We start from the raw sequence: 18,131 nt of genomic DNA, 5'->3' as shown, positions 1-18,131 counted from the left end.
GATGGAGGTCCTCAATGCCAAACAGGAAATTAGAGCTGTCTCCCTTGACATATCACGTGCCTTCGATACGGTCTGGCACCCCGCTCTGCTCACCAAACTCTCCTCCTTTGGTATCCATGGAAATCTCCACGCATGGCTGGCGGAATTCCTCTCTAGTCGGTCAACGTGTGGCCCTGAATGGGTTTCTCTCATCTCCTCTTCCTGTTCAGGCTGGAGTTCCCCAAGCCAGTGTTCTGGGCCCTGTGCTTTTTCTGGTCTTCATAAATGATCTCTCTGACTCTCTTGAAAATCCTCTCTATCTCTTTGCTGATGACTCTACTCTCTGTCGCTCCATTCCTCATCCCTCAGATCGGCAGTCTGCAGCCTCCTCACTCTCTGCAGACCTGGACAAAATCACAGACTGGGCAAACAAGTGGAACATGTCTTTCAATCCTGACAAATCTCACACTCTTACGATGTCTCTCCGAAAAGACCGACTGGACAACCCTCCCATCCACTTTCTGAATAATCTTCTCCAAGAAGTTCTGTCACTCGAGCTTTTGGGTCTCACAATCTGCCATGATCTTTCCTGGGAAAACCACATTTCAAATCTGGCCTCCAAAGCCAGTCGCCGACTGGGCATCCTCCGTCGTGCGAAGTCCTTCCTTGGCACACCTGAGCTCCTCACCACATACAAGGCTTTCATCCGCAGCTCAATGGAATACTGCTCTCCCCTCTGGGCTGGTGCTCCTCCTCACACCTAGCTCATCTTCACGCTGTTGAAACCAAAGCGTTCAGAATCATTGGAATCTCCCGCGATGAAGCTAACTCCAAGGGCCTTTCACTCACTCACCGCAGGCAGGTTGATGGTCTTTCCGTCTTCTACTGACTCCTCTCTGGCCTTGCCCCCCCCCCCCAGCTCTCTCTGGGCTCTGTCCCCCAAATATTCCTACTGGTCGCACAAGATCTGCCTGCAACCCTCTAATGGTTAAATTGCCAAAATCAAGACTCTCTGCTCACCTTCACTCCTTCATGCCTCTTTTCTCCCGCCTCTGGAACAAACTCCCTCACTCTCTTCAATCCCACTCCACCCTCCAGGTCTTTAAAACAGCTGTTCACCACCATCTCTTATCTTCCCCCATCCACAACCTTGATCTTTTCTACCCCCGCTAATTTCACCCCAAATCCACTTTTTTGAAATACCAACTTCTGTCCTGGAAGTCCTTGGTGTCCTTGTGTTTTATAGTTCTCCCACCCCCCCCCCCCCTTCCCACGCCTCCTCCCCCCAAGCCCTCTCCCTCCCACACATCTCCCTGCTCTCAAATGTTATGTTTGTGTGCTTCCCCTTCTCTCCCCATCTTGTCTTACGCTCTCTCCTTTTATATATGTTGTTTGTCTGGTTGATTTGTTTGTGAAATAAATGTTATCTCTTTCACGAGCCTCGATTCAGTATCCCCCCCCCCCCCCCCCCCCAAAAAATGCAGTCCAACAATATCTGAGGTCTCAAATCTAAGAGTACAGATCTATCCATTTAGGTTACTGTTGTAGCACCGTACATTGTATGCCTAATGGAAATGTTAGTCGCACAGCATGTGTCTGATTCCTCTGTCTCTCTTGCTGGATATTCTCTTTAGTTTCAGATAGGCCCCTCACTCATCCCCAGAGTTAGTGTTATTGTCTATTTCATTAACTCCATTCTGTTCATTGGCCAGACCTAGCCTATGGGACTACTTCTGCCTGTGCATGTCTTTCCGCAACCGTTTAATGTACCGTCCACTGAATGGTGATTACTCTCCATATACCTCTACTCTAACATGGATCAACTCATAAACATCCATCCATACGTTCATCTGCGGTAATTTGACTGCTACCATGCCAGCTGTCTGGGTATCACCTCTGCAGCAACCATCCATGGCATTGCAGCAAAGGCTTTCTGCGGTTCTAACCTAATCCGTCAACTTCCCAAACCACATCTCTGGAAAATGAATGTCCCCTCTTCTGAACCTGGTAATGGCAAAGTTTCCATCCAACATCTTCTGTTTCTCCTCTACCCTGCTTGGCTTATTTGACTAAGTTCTTACCAAAGCCCATATGTCTTTAGCGATTACGAAAGAGAAAGTCTACATATATGGAGTAGTACATAGCACTGAGATGGGTCCAGTTTCAGTATAGAATGACTTTCTTTGTGGCATTGATATTCACCAAGCAGTCATCCTACTGATGTTTGATCTGTCCACTGCTTTTGATATGGTAGATCATACTATTCTCACACATAGGCTTTCTTAAGATTTGGCTCTATATGATAACATCCTTTTTTAGTTCCAGTCATATGTCACAAACAGATCTATCAGGGTCCATATTGCTAATTCTTTCTCAAATGACCAACACCTAAAATGACCAACACCAAATGACCAACACCAAATTACCAACACGAACACCTAAAATCAAGCGTCCGTTATTAGCCCACACCTCTTCGCATGTTAGATTTGTGGTATTGGGCAAATCATCTCTTAGCATTCCATCCACTATCATATACAGTACTGTACTGTGCAAAAGTTTGGGTTATTTCCACTTTTCTGATGTTATTCCCCAGTAAACATTTCTGAGAAATTAGAAGTTTGCAATATGGGTAGATAGTAATTCAAATTTCTGTGATAGTTACTTTAATATCACAGTTAAGTATGTATATAAAATAAATTAGGAAAATGAAAGTTTTATTTTTGCTTTACATATAATAATAATAATAATAATAATAATAATAATAATACATTTATTTTATCTAGCTGATATAAAAAATTGATATATGTGGGAAAATTACATGCCCAGACCAGGAATCGAACCCAGGTATCAAACCCAGCAGCTTCCTTCACCAAATGTCCATCTGTCTGTCTGTCCCTCCGTCCATTCCCAGGTACCGCAAAAACGGCTAAACCGATCACAACGAAATTTTGGGTTGGTAATCCTGGGACCCCCTGGAGTAAAATAGGCTATATTGTTTTTCCAATTTCAGCTTTGGTCTACAGCATTTTCAGGTTTGGACTCCCGCCGAACGTTATTGTCCCGGGTACCGCAAAAACGGCTGCACTGATCGCAACGATACACGTCCATGCCCATGGGATTCCCACGGGTGACCCCACTAGTTAATCTAATATGATACAACAACTTTCAACATATGATATAACAACTTGAAACGTTTCTTGGAAGACAATTTACAAGAAACCACAACAAAAGTTACAAATTAGTGAATTTGTGAAATTCCTTTTCATCAGCTTTTTCCCTTGCTTGAAAGTCTGAGTGGGTTCAGAATGGCACCAATGAAGCAACTTTCAACAGAAGAGAGTGTGATGAAGCAAACTCTGTGAGATGAAGGGCACACTATGAAGAAATAGCGGAAAAGCAGATCTCCGACAATGGTGTGAGTGTGAGGAACACTTTGCAACACCTGAAAGAAACTGGCTCAGAACAAGAGAAGGAAAGGCCAGAAGGACCTACAATAACTTCGCCAAGGCAAGACAAGCACTAGAAGTTGCTCAGCTTTCGCGATACAAGATCAAGTCAGCAGCTGACAAATGAAATGAGAGCAGGCCTGAAAATTAACATCTCATTCATCATTGTGCACAGAAGGCTGATTACACCAGGTCTCCATGGCAGAGTTGCAGCAAAGAAACCACTTCTGAGGTTATGGAATAAGGTGAAATGACTGAAATTTCCAAGGTAACACCAATATTGTGTGACTGAACAATAGAATCAGGTACTCTGATGTGATGAATCAAAATTTGAACTTTTTAGATCCTAAAAACACCAGTTTGTACGCTGAAGACCTGGAGAACATAACGACACGAACCGTTTGCAGCCCACTGTTAAATATGGGGGAGGCTCTGTGACTGTGTGGGGTTGTATCTCAACTTTTGGTGTCGGAAAACTTGGTAAAATCAATAGGACACTAACAAAGAGAAGTGCAAGCAGATACTGCAGCATCATGCAATATATTAACATCATACCTCGTGAAAATCGTTCAATCGGAAGAAGATTCCTTTTCCAACGAGAAGATGATCCAAAACACAATTCCAATGTAGTAAAACAGTATTTGGAAAACAAAGTTTCCAGATATGTGCTCCAAGTGGTTGAATGGCCACCACAGGGTATTGACATGAGTCCCATCAGGGTGATATTGGATTACCTGAAAACAGAGAACAAGAGGAACCCAACTAACCTTACAGAAGTGTGGAATGTACTTTCGGATATTACGTACAATATTCCTGTAAGAATACTTCACTTGTATAGGCCTACAGGAAGCATTGCTAAAAGAGCGATGGCATTCAGGAAGGCAAAGGTTGAACACAGAGAGTGGACATATCGACTGACACTACAAAATGGCACAGTTCTTGTTACTTCAGGATTTTGTTTCAGGTACATTTATAAAGGCTGTTAATTTACAAAAATAAATACATATGACTGTTATAACTGATAGTATGATTAATTTACCCAAAAGTATGAATATATCAATGGAATAACCCAAACTTTTGCACAGAACTGTATATGCGGATGATATTCAGCTATATGCAATTTTTACCTTGCCAGACCTGGTGACGCTGCCTGTGCTCACCTTTGCCTCTTTAAATGCTTCTATAACATATAGGCATGGCAGATACATTGTAAGTTGAAGCTGAATTCTAGTGAAACCAAATTCTTCATAGCTTCTTCACCAAACAACTACAAGCAGCTTAGTATTTATACTTTCAGCTTCACCGGTCAGGAGATCCCTCATTCCCGTACTATCCAAAATTTAGGGGTGATGTTTGATCAAGACATGACGATGTTGATCAGGTCTCTCTTAATTAGCAAATCTATAATCCGAATTGAATCAGGAAGTATATGAATAGGGATACCTGTCACAATGTTGTTCATGCACTCGTGCTCTCCAGGCTGGATTATGGTAGTTCTTTACTTGGTGACTTCACATAACAGGATTTTCTATCGATTACAGAACGTGCAGAACAGCATGATCTTTCAGCAACCTGAACGATCCGATGTAACTCCCACGTTAACCAATTACACTGACTGCCAGTTGCAGAGAGAATACAATACAGAATAATTCTTCAAACATTCAATTTATTGTCATCTTCTCTTCTGGTATACATCTCATCATGTTTTACACAGCACAGGACATCTTATTCACTTCTTTCTGCTGCAGTTCCTTCTCTTGTTGTACGTAAATTCCACAAAAAGCCAGGCTATAGTTCCTCTCAATCAATTGCCTCGAGGCTTTTGAACAACATCCCCATTTCAATGAGAACTAGAACGACACATGCTCTTCTTCTTCTGTATGCTCAAAATAACGAAAACAGTTTAAATGAAAACGGCACTAGGTAGAGCGCACACCACCAGTGAACAGTGAATGTTTTGTATCCCACTAATAAGCCGGATCTGGATTCGGACCTGAACCAAAATCTTACCAGCTTGTTCTTGTCCCTCAGTTTTTGTCAACTTGTCACCTCATCCACCAAGTTTCGCCCGAATCCGTCCACAACTTTTTAAAATATCATGTTGTATATCACTTTTCACCCGATCTCTCAATGGTGAAGAATCACGCAAAAAATTAAATAATGCTCCTATCCGAATCCATATTCAGATCTTCACCAAAATCTAATAATTTCGTCCTTGCCACATACCCAACCTCTCCGCAAAAGTTCATCCAAATCCATCCACAACTTTTTGAGATATCTTGTTCACAGACAGACAGACAAACAAACAAACAAGAAATATGTTGTGCATAGCACGATACTTGAAAAATAAGTTGTTGGCCTATGATGACCTCGAATAGAATTGGTGGTTGAATTCAGTGACCTGGTATGCAAGTCCTCTTCAAATTTCAAGATAATCAGATAAAAATTGAAGATTTTAGAAATTTGACAAAGTTGGTGACATTTGGCCAATGTTGACCTATTGACCTTTTGACCCCCCCCCCCCCCCCCCCAAAATAGGCTTCTTGCTTATGACCAAATCTACCATTTGGTGAAGTTTTGTGAAGATCGGTTGAAAATTGTTAACTTTAGGTGACTGACAGACAGACAAACAGACAGATGAAAAATCACTCATAGAGCGACACTTGGCAAAAGAGAACAAAGTAGTATGGCACTCAGTAGAGCATCCTTTTGACCTCACAAATAATTGGTGGTTGAATTATATGACCTGACATGCAAATCTTCTTCAAATTAAGTTGATCGGATGAAAATTGTCAATTTTAAAGATTTGGCCTATGTTGACCTTTTGGCCTATGTTGACCTCAAAAATAGTTGGTGGTTGGTTTCACTAAGCTGATATGCAAATCCTATTCAAATTTCAAGTCAATCAGATGAAAATTGAGGATTTTAGAAATTTGGGAAAAGTGGTTGACCTTTTGACCTTTTGTTGACCCTATTGGCCTATGTTGACCTTTTGGCCGATGTTGATCTTAAAAATAGTTGGTGGTTGAATTCAGTTCGCTGATATGAAAATCCTATTCAAATATCAAGTCAATCGGATGAAAATAACGCACAACCCCAGCCAATATACTTGAAAAATCTTCGATTTTTGCAAGTAATAAACAGACAGGGGTGAAAACATAACCTCCATCCACCTTTGGTGACGGAGGTAAATATAACGAGAGTTGTATCTTTTAAAAAGTGTCTGAAAACTTACTTTCTCTTTCTCTTTCTCTTTCTCTTTCTCTTTCTCTTTCTCTTTCTCTTTCTCTTTCTCTCTCTCTCTCTCTCTCTCTCTCTCTCTCTGCCTAGCCTTTCACTCACTACTTTGTATCAATTGGCAAAGGCGCGATATAGATGCAATTTTTTTTCATGGTCATCTAATCTACTGAATGAGATCGAGTCTCCTGAATTCCCAGGTAGCCTCCAATGCCAGCCACAAACTGCATCCTCTGTCCTTCCAAGTCATTCCTTGAACAATCCAAACTCACAGCCTACAAAGCCTTTGTCCATAGCCCAGTGGAATACTTTTATTCCTTGTGGGTTAGCACCCCAGCAACACTTTCCTCTTTGTCCTGGATTCCATGATTCTAAAGTGCTCAACATTATTTAAATCTCCTGCATTGAAGCCAAAGCACGAGGCCTGTTGCTCTCACATTGACATTGTAGAAAGGTTCCTGGCCTCTGCTTTTTATTTAACTGCCTTTCCTGGTTTAGCTCCCTCTGCTCTCTCAGCCCTCCGACACACCCCAGATTATCTAGTATCCACATGGATTGTTCCTCTTTCTTCCATTGGTCGAGCTGTTTTCCAGAGACAGTTAAATTGCCCTCTTCCATGCATGGCTTCGAGCAATCAGTGCATTACTATTTCATGGCATCCCCCATCCCTACCGTTTTTCCTTTATCCGCCTATTTTCTACCAGCGTTTCCTTCCTTCTCTTGCCATTTTTCTTGTTTGTCCATTCCCTTGCCTGTTTTCACCAGGAACTTCAAAGCAAGAGGAGGCCATTGGGCCCATAAGGTCTGCATAGTCATGCCAACATCGAAGTACCCCCATTACTTATTGTTACCTATCTAAATCTATTTTAAAGCTACTTGATGTTGCTGCTGTCACTACATTTACTGGGAGACTATTCCATGCATTTACGTACTCTCTGAGTGAAAGATACCTGCCTTATGGTACCATCCAAACGTTTCTCTTCTTGACTGAAAATGTGGCAGTGGGTCCTGACACTGTCCATTCTGCTGAAAAACTCTTCTGCACTTACTTTATCGATACCCTTCACGATCTTAAACGTCTCGATCACATTCCCTTGTCATCACCTCCTTTCTAATGCACTGTAATAGCAAGGTATCCGTCGCCGATGGATTTGTAGATGTCTCGCCTCAAATGAGCAATTTTTGGGGGGTGTGTATTGGTAGAAACGGGAATTCAATGTAAAGTGATGATGTAGGCCGTGACATGTGGTACATGTTTATCTTATAGACAATGGTGGTTCCACTCAGAAGAAAAACTATCATTAGTGATTGAAATATAGATATACGTAGTGTGTTCAAAAAGTATCCGACCTTTATTTTTCGTGCGTAAAAAAAAAGAAGCTAGGGAGGCGTTGATTGGTGCATGTATGTAGGCGATCCTAATGCGCACGCGTGAATTTTTTCCCACCTGCAGAAGCTGTCATTCGACGGCAGACCGCCGATGAGTGAGGACATGTAAGTGAGCGCCGTCGGATTTTCGTTTTTGACAAAATGACGGAAAAACTTGAACAACGCTACTGCATCAAATTTTGTGTTTCATCAAACTTGCATCAAAACTGCAACTTGGTGTCTGGGTCGTATCCATAAACCCAGGACTCATCGCCAGTGATCACTGTGTTGAGGAAGCTGGGATCGCTGTTCACAGTCTCCAGCATGTCCTGTGCGATCTCCAAACGGAGTTGCTTCTGCTCAATTGTTAGCAGCTTTGGTACGAACTTCGCTGAGATTCTCCTGAAGCCCAAATGCTCCTTCATAATGGAATGAACGGTGTTGAATCTTGCGGATCGTTTCCACTTGGGAATCGCCAAGCTTTACACAAAATTTGATGCAGTAGCGTTGTTCAAGTTTTTCCGTCATTTTGTCAAAAACGAAAATCCGACGGCGCTCACTTACATGTCCTCACTCATCAGCGGTCTGCCGTCGAATGACAGCTTCTGCAGGTGGGAAAAAATTCACGCGTGCGCATTAGGATCGCCTACATACGTGCACCAATCAATGCCTCCATTGATTCTTTTTTTTTTACGCACGAAAAATAAAGGTCGGATACTTTTTGAACACAGTAATATACATATACAGTCGTGGCCAAAAATATTGGCACCCTTGCACTTTTTTCAAATAACTCTAAAAATAAGTTGAAATTGACAAAAGTATTTGGTCTCCACAATTCTTTATTTCACTGTTAATATTACAGAACCTTTGTTTTTGATTCAGAACTTAAAATATCCTTTTAAAAGCAGAATTTTCTTTTTATTCAGAAAATAAAAAGAAATGACATTGACAAAATTATTGACACCCGAGACTTAATATTTGGTAGCACAGCCTTTGGAAAAAATAACTGCAGTCAAGTGCTTCCGACAGCCATGAATGAGCTTCCTACACCTCTCTACTGGCAGTTTGACCCACTCTTCTTCTTGTGCAAACTGCTCCAGTTCTACCAGATTTGAAGGGTGCCTTCTCCCAACTGCTGTTTTCAGATCTCCCCACAGGTGTTCAATGGGATTTAGATCTGTACTCGTTGCTGCCCACTTCAGAACAGTCCAGCATTTTGTCTTGAACCATTCATGGGTGCTTTTTGAAGTGTGTTTGGGGTCATTGTCCTGCTGCAAGACCCATGACCTTCGACGGAGACCCAGCTTTCTGACACTGGGTTGAACATTGTGCTCCAAAATGCCTTGGTATCTCCTGATTCTATGATGCTGTGCACACATTCAAGGCATCCAGTGCCAGAGACAGCACAGCAACCCCAAAACATCACTGAACCTCCTCCATGTTTGATTGTAGGGAAGGTGTTCTCGTCTTTGAAGGCTTCATTTTGTTTTCTGTAAACATAGAGATGATGTGCTTTAACAAAAAGCTCTAATTTGGTCTCATCTGCCCAAAGGACATTCCCTCAGTAGGATTTTCACTTGTTCAGGTGTGTTCTGGCAAACTCCAGTCGGGCTTTCTTATGTCTCTCTCTCAGCAGTGGGGTCCTCCTGGGTCTCCCACCATAGAACCCCCTTTCATTTAGTTGGCAAAGGATGGTGCATGTTGAAACTGTCGTACCTTCTGTCTAAAGGTCAGCTTGAATAAGTTTGGCAGTCGATCGTGGTGATTTCTCCACCATTTGAACAATCGTTCACTGCAATATTTGATGAAGTTTTCTCTCGGAGGTTGGCTACAGTGCCATGGGCCTTAAACTTCCTGATAACATTGCGTACGGTGGACACAGGAACCTCAACGTATCTGGAGATGGACTTGTAGCCTTGAGATTGGCCATGCTTGGCCAATCTTGTGTCTGACCTCCTCAGACAATTGTCTGGTTTTCTTTCTTTTCTCCATGATCATTACGGAACACACAGTGACACAAAACAGCAGAATGACTCTTCTCTCTTCAAACTGGTTGAATGAGTGATTTTTATGTTGCAGGCATCTGCAACTTTATGTGACAAAGGTGAGTTCAATTCCAAAGTAAGGGAGAATCACCTGCTTGAAATCTAATTATTTTTTAACAACTTCTAAAAGGTGCCAATAATATTGTCTGGGCCATTTTAGGATTTCTGTGTGGAATATGCTCAGATTTCGTAATTTTTTCAGCTTTTTTTGTTTTGTTCCACTGCAAACCAATAAAATACATATTGTGGATACCAAAATATTTTTTAATTTCAACAATTTTCTGCAAGACAGACGGAAGCCTCTACTCAGTGAAAGACACATGAAAGCCCTCTTGCTTGGAGTTTGCGAAAAAGCACCTAAAGGACTCTCAGACTGTGAGAAACAAGATTCTGTGGTCTGATGAAATCAAGATTGAACTGTGTGGCTTCCGTCTGGCCACTCTGCCATAAAGCCCAGATCGGTGGAGTGTTGCAGTGATGGTTGTCCTTCTGGAAGTTTATTCCATCTCCACACAGGATCTCTGGAGCTCAGCCACAGTGACCATCGGGTTCTTGGTCACCTCTCTTACCAAGACCCTTCTCCCCCGATTGCTCAGTTTGGCCGGGCGGCCAGCTCTAGGAAGAGTCCTGGTTGTTCCAAACTTCTTCCATTTGAGAATTATGGAGGCCACTGTGCTCTTGGGAACGTTCAATGCAGCAGAATTTTTTTTTGTAGGGTTCTCCAGATCTGTGCCTCGACACAATCCTGTCTCTGAGCTCTGCAGGCAGTTCCTTCGACCTCATGGCTTGGTTTTTGCTCTGATATGCATTGTCAGCTGTGAGACCTTATTTGGACAGGTGTCTGCCTTTACAAATCATGTCCAATCAATTGAATTTACCACAGGTGGCCTCCAATCAAGGTGTACAAACATCTCAAAGATGATCAAGAGAAATGGGAGGCACCTGAGCTAAATTTCAAGTGTCATAGCAAAGGGTATGAATACTTATGTCAATGTGATATTTCAGTTTTTTCTTTGTAATAAATTTGCAAAACTTTCTAAAATCCTGTTTCTCTGGATTTTCTGTCTCTTTGTCATGTTTTCTCTTTGTCATTATGGGGTATTGAGTGGAGATTGATGAGAGAAAAAAATGTGTCTGTATATATATATATATATATATATATATATATATATATATATATATATATATATATATATATATATGTAAATCCTATCCTTATATGTAAACATTTACATTTTGCAGTCCATTGTATAATTTAAATAAACATAAATGTAAATTTCACGTGTGGAAAAAGTAAGTACACCCCTACATTTATCACCACTTCAAATACCTAAAATTAGAATCAGGTGCACCAGCTCAGGTGCAAATGATTAGAACATCATTAGAGAGGATCTTGGAGGAACCTGTCTTATTTAAACCTCAGAAATTTAGTATGGTTTGCTCTTTGTTGTTAAAGTGTGCGACATCACCATGCCTAGATCAAACGAGCTTTCTGAGGCCTTCAGAAAGAAGGTTATAGATGCCTCCGAGTCTGGGAAGGGATTTAAAAAGATCTCCAAACAATTTGAAATCAATTATTCGACTGTCCGGAAGATCATCTACAAGTGGAGAAGATTCCAAATAACTGCCAACTTGTTCAGGCCAGGCCGCCCCACCAAGTTCAGCCCGAGAGCAGACCGCAAAATGCTGAAAGAAGTCTCTAAGAACCCCAGAATGTCATCACGGGACCTACAGGTAGCTGTTGCCACTGTTGATGTCAAAGTGCACGAGTCTACCATTAGGAAGAGGCTGCACAAATTTGATCTACATGGGAGGTGTGCCAGGAGGAAACCTTTGCTGTCCAGAAAGAACATCAGGGCAAGACTAAAGTTTGCTCATGAACACCTAGGCAAAGACCAGCACTTCTGGAACAATGTGCTCTGGACTGATGAGTCAAAGATAGAGCTATTTGGCCACAGTACCAGAAGACATGTTTGGCGAAAACCAAAGACAGCATTTGACCACAAGAACCTGATACCAACTGCAAAGCATGGTGGTGGAAATATTATGGTTTGGGGCAGCTTTGCTGCATCAGGGCCTGGGCAGCTCACCATCATAGAATCCACTATGAATTCTTCATTGTACCAGAGGGTGGTTGAGGATACTGTGAGGCCATCTGTTGGAAAGTTGAAGCTCAACTGAAGGTGGACCTTGTAACATGACAATGACCTTAAACATACCAGTAAATCCACCAAGGAATGGCTGAAAAGAAAGAAATGGAGGGTTCTGGAATGGCCAAGTCAAAGCCCGGATCTAAATCCCATCGAGATGTTGTGGGGGATTTGAAACGAGCTGTGCATGCAAGAAACCCCTCAAACATCGCACAACTGAAAGAATTCTGCATGGAGGAGTGGGCAAAAATTTATCCCAGTCGATGTGAGAGACTGGTAGACAGTTATAAGAAACGCCGACTTGAGGTTGTTTCTGCCAAAGCGGGCAATACCACCAATTAGAGCCAAGGGTTTACTAACTTTTTCCACATGCGAAATTTGCATTTATGTTTATTTAAATTATACAATGGACTACAAAATGTAAATGTTTCATGATATTTGTTATATTATATCACCTTTATCTATCAATATTGTTGAAATGAAGATCAAATAGCTGTATGTTGAAATATGTTGAAAAAGTCAAAACTTTACATGGGGTGTACTTACTTTTTCATGTGACTGTATATATATATATATATATATATATATATATATATATATATATATATATATATATATATATATATATATATATATATATATATATATATATATATATATATATATATATATATATATATATATATAATATATATGGTATCTGTAATCTGGTTCTCCAACCTAATGAGCGGACAACATGACGTCATCGCCATGCATGTCCGCATTGAAATGATACAGATACCATTATTAGTAACTCCCAACCGCAACCAGGTCGACTCCATATGATGAGTGGATACCAGAGATAACGTTACCGTGTGGCAGGCAGTGCTTATCGCTCCCAGCAAGGTGCAGCAGCAGCTGTATGGGACACCTTGCTGGCGGTTCTCCACTGATGATATGAAGGTCGCATAGTGACCGATATATATATATACATACATACATATATATATATATATATATATATATATATATATATATATATATATATATACACACACACAGTATATATATATATTTGATAGTGGGAATATATATTCAACATATTGTTGCGGATATGAGATTGGCCTCCATCCATATCCGCTTGTAAATATTCCCCTATTTCCCCAATACTTCCCAACTATCCCCAATCCCCCATTCCCTAGTCCCATTTTCTGTAAACAACACTCTGTAGACCCGACCTTCCCCTATTTCCCCCATTAAATGTCGCATCCAGGTCCGCCGCATCTCACGTAGACAACTATAGGACATCTTGCTAGTTATTCTTAGTTTATGTCAGTTAAGGACTCGTTTCCATTAACTCTGACTCTTCGTTGCACCAGAATGTGATTGTATGGCACCGTTCGGAAGTTTAGGACCTCCCAATACCTCCCCGCAGCTCTTCCTCACGGTTCAGCAACAACAACAGCAGCAACAACAACGGCGGCGGCGCGGGGAGTGCGCGTCCTCACTCCGGCTTGGTTAGCAGCCATCGAACATGTGCTCCGACGGGGTTACCACGTAGGGGCTCGCTGTCAGCTCCTCGTCAAGGGCGGAGCCCGGTAACCCCCCGCACCCAATAGAAGCGGCGGACCGATTCCATCTGGGGCGGAGCCAACGAGCCGATGGCGTGTCACTCCCCGCTGAGCATGCGCAGGAAGAGGGAGGTGACGTCAGATGCGCGCTGGACTTGAAGGAAGAGAGACGCCACCAACCGAGCGCTGTAACACCTCCCTGCATCTACTGGACCGTGCTGTATCCTGTCCCTGAGCCAAGGTGCACCTTGTGCTATCGACTGCCTGTCCTTCCCTGCCATCAATCCCTGTGTAAATCAGTCTTGTTCCGTTTGTCTGTGGTCTGTCGGGGATAAGATAAGACTGTGTCTAAGTGCCCATCTTTTCTGTGCTTTACCTCTTACCTTGTAATCTACCCCTTTTCTGCATCACCAATTATATCCTCCTCCGGAGGTCTTGAGAACTGTACCCCCTTGTGTCGTTTCATTTATCCCAGCCGTTGTGTCCTTTCCTTCATTGATTTAGCGTAGCGCGATTCGGCCAACGTTCGAGTGGAATCGGGTGAGTTGGGGAAGAATCGGGTAAACTGTGCGAACACGGCGGCCATTCCGCTCGGTCAAGCAACATCTTAAGTCGTGTCCGTAACAATTGGTGTCGGGAAGTGGGATTGGACCCGAAGCGCGCTTCACGCGCTCGAAATTATTAACGGCGAAATTTGATTTTGTTTTACAAAAATAAAAACCCGAATTTTGAAAGTCGCACTATGGCAGATCAAGACGGCTGGGTTCCGGTAGAGGAGAGTGAGGCAGGGTCGATCCAGGACCAAATTGAGGGACATGAGGAGAGCGAAGCAGTGAGGGTGGCAGCGTCGCAAAATGGCGCCTCGCACATGGCCACGGCGACCGCGCCCGTGACCGTAGTAGCGCCGCTGGTAGATTTGAACCTTTTTTAAATACAAATGAAGGCCCTTATGGCCCAGAATAGCGAGAAATTGAGGGAGGACATGGGGTCCAATAGCGAGAAATTGAGGGAGGACATGGGGGCCAATAGCCAACAGTTAGAACAAAGGATGGGGTCCAATAGCGAGAAATTGAGGGAGGACATGGGGGCCCAGATCGGAGGGTTAGGGAGTAGAATAGAGGGATTAGACAATAGATTAGGGGAAATACAGGAGGGGTTAATGGGGGTAGAAAACAGAATGGCCGTTCAGGAGAATCAAATGGAAGGGATGAAGAAGGGGTTCGAGGGGTTAGAAAACAGTATGGAAGGCAAATTGAGGGACATGAGGGACCAAGCGGAAAGGGAAGTTAAACAAATGGGGCAGCAGATAGAGGGGGTCAGAATGAGGGTAGAAACTAAATTGGATGCTCACAGGGAGGAAATGGAGCAGATGAGGGTGGCATCTGGGCAGGAGATGCAAGTGATGGGAGAAGAGATCAGAAGAGGTGTGAGTGAGGAGGTCGGAGGAGTGCGCGAGGAGGTGAGGCACTGTAAGGAGCGCATGGAGAAGGAGGTGAGAAAGGGGACTGTAAAATTGCAAGGTGGTATAGAGGAGTTGACGCTGGGAGTAGAACAACTGACAGTGGGACAAAAGGAGTTGGGGGACCAGGTAAAGAAGAACACAGCGGTAATAGAGGGTTTAAAATCGACACAGAAGGAGATGAAAAAGGACGTAGGGGTAATTAAAAAAGAGTGTCAGACGGTACATGAGGACCTGACGAGGAAAATGAACAAGGTGGTAGAGGTGATGGAGGTTAAAGAGCGGGAGGTGCGGGAGCACATGGAAAAAAATAAAGTGGAGTTAGAGGAAGAACTTAAGGGGGCGCACGAGGAGATGAAGGAGGTGAAGCAGAAATTAGAAGAAGTGGAAGAAGGGGTGAGCGAAATTAAGAAGCGACGGAGAGAGGATAAGAAAGAGATAAAGGAGGAAGTAAAATAATTGGTCCAAAGTCTGTGTTCGGATCGTGATGATGTGCTCATTAACCGGATGAGGGATTCGCAGGTGATGGAGGAGAAGCGAAGAGAAAGAGGACCCGGTGTAAGTGGTGAACAATATGGTCATGCGTATGATGCGCCAGGTGATTTAATGAGCTTGGGGGTCGAGATGGACCCGGGTGTTCGTGAGAGGCCGTTGGTGAAGTGTGCGACAGGTCTGGTGTGCGAAAAAGGAGGTGTGCGAGAAAGTCCGACTCTGGGGTGTGTGAGGAAAAAGTGCGTGCCAAGGAGTGAGGGTGCTGTCGAGAGTGAGTCGGTCGTAGCGCGTGTGCGAGGGAGCACATGGAAGCGCGTAGTGAGGAGTGTTACGGAGTGTGTAAAGGGAGAATGCACGCCTGTGGTGAGTGTTACAGAGGATGTAACGGGAGAGGGTGTGCAAGAAAGATGTGTGACGGACAGGTGCATGGGGAAAGAGTGCGCTGTCAAAAGTAAGGAAGAGTGTACACCTGTGGTGAGTGTTACAGAGGGTGTAACGGGAGAGGGTGTGCGAGAAAGGTGTGTAACGGACAGGTGCATGAGGAAAGAGTGCGCTGTCGAGAGTAAGGGTGAGTGGCAAGAGTGGAGGTGAGAGTAGTAAGAGTGACACGGAGCGTGAGTTGGTTGTGACAGGTGAGCGAGGATGTACACCTGGAATGGAAGGATGCACACCTGGAATGGTAGAGCGTGTGTGGGAATGCACGCTGGAATTGGTAGTGAGGCACGTGGTTGGGTGTGCGAGTGAGGGCACACCTGTGATTGTCACAGAGGAGGTGACCGAGGAAGGGGCGCGAAGAGGTGTGTTGGTGAGGTGTGCGAGCGACGAATGTGTGCCAAGGTGTTCGGTGGTCAGGTGTGTGACCAAGTCTGTGAGTGGAATGAGTGTACCGAGGTGTGTAAGAGAAGGTACGACGAGGAGCATGGAAACGGCTGGATGTATGAGCAAGAAAGGGGTAGCGCATGCTTCTAAGCATGCAGGTGAGGCATCGACGGTAACCGGGTTAGCGGTTAGAGTGACTTTTAGCCGAATCGGGCCCTCGGTGCGTGCCGGGCTTCGCGTGCCGCGAGAACCAGCGGGGATCCGAGCCACGGCGGGTTCGAAAGGACCGCCGTACGCGATCCACGCTGGGCCTCGCTTGGAACGGCCGCGTCCGTGCTCCACTAGGCGGAGCGGGCAGCCCGATTGGAAGGGTCGTCATGGCGACCACTTTTTATTGAGACGTTCCGGCAGGTCGAGATCGGGCAATTGGATGGCTCCACGCCAAGGTGGTGCGTGGGGTCTCGGGCCGGGTAAGCCCCCGTCCCTGCCCCGAATGCGGGATGTATCCAGCCGCTGGCACAAAACAACCCGCGTTCATTGCTCGGCTGTACGAAGCCGGGCTGTAGACGTGAATTGGCGCACCGAGAGGATCTAATAAGTAGACGGGTGATGAGGTTAGTGTTTTGGACCCAAAAATAGAGAAAAACAAAATTTGATGATTGGCAAAGGAGTGGCAGTAATGATTGGCAGATGATGGGTAGTGATTGGCAAATTTTTGATTTGTTGAAATTTGATGTGCAAAATTGGTAGTGGGAGATGCCCGATGTGGTGGGATGGCAACTCTGTCATCCCTCACAAACTGTGGGGCAAATGCGCTATAGTTTATGGGGTTGATGGCAGTGAAAACTAGCGTGGGTGGGTTAGGTTATATTGTGTGTAGGGATCTAGCGAAGATGACATTAGGTAACGTTAAGGTTAGTTAGTGACAAGGATACCTGTAGTGGGGACGCAGGTAGATTAGTGTGGATGATAATGACGAGGGAGCGCAATAGTTTAAAGGGACGACTGGGAAGCGCAGGTTTCAGAGGGGAGTAGTTAAATGAGATGATGCTGTGTGAGAACTGGGCAGGTGTGTGGAGCAGTGTATGAGTCGCGAGTGTTGTGGATCAGCGCGAATGCGCTTTGGGGAGAGAAGGGTGCAGGTGGCACCAGGTGTGAGAGCACAGGTGTGCAAGTACAGGTGTGTGGAATACATGGAGTATTGGAATGAGTGGTGTGGAGAGAGTTGGAGTAAGTGGTATGGAGTGGTGTGCATGGTGCGAAGGTGTGGATGGGGGAAGAGTGGACCCCGTTCACGAGTACCCGGGGCGGGTAGTGTAAGTGTTAGGTAGAGTGTACAGGTAAATTGTGGTTGGATATTGGCATCTGTGGTGCGGGTGAAAGAATGGTCTTTGGATGGGTGCATTAGTGTTGTGGAAATGGCTGGGCGTGTAGCCTGTTAGTGTGTGTAGTTGGTTTGGGCACTCCACCACTGTGAGGATGTCGGCCAGGTGAGGCCGCAGGTGGGCTCTGGGAGCCGGTAGTAGTTGTTGTGGATGGGGCCCGAGGATCCGGAGGACGGACCCGGGTAGCCCAGTGCCAGAGGG

This window comes from Myxine glutinosa, chromosome 14 (assembly GCF_964187855.1).
Source record: "Myxine glutinosa chromosome 14, kmMyxGlut1.1, whole genome shotgun sequence".
Classification (NCBI taxonomy): domain Eukaryota; kingdom Metazoa; phylum Chordata; class Myxini; order Myxiniformes; family Myxinidae; genus Myxine; species Myxine glutinosa.
The sequence above is the reverse complement of the archived record's forward strand: the minus strand, read 5'-3'. Positions refer to the sequence as shown.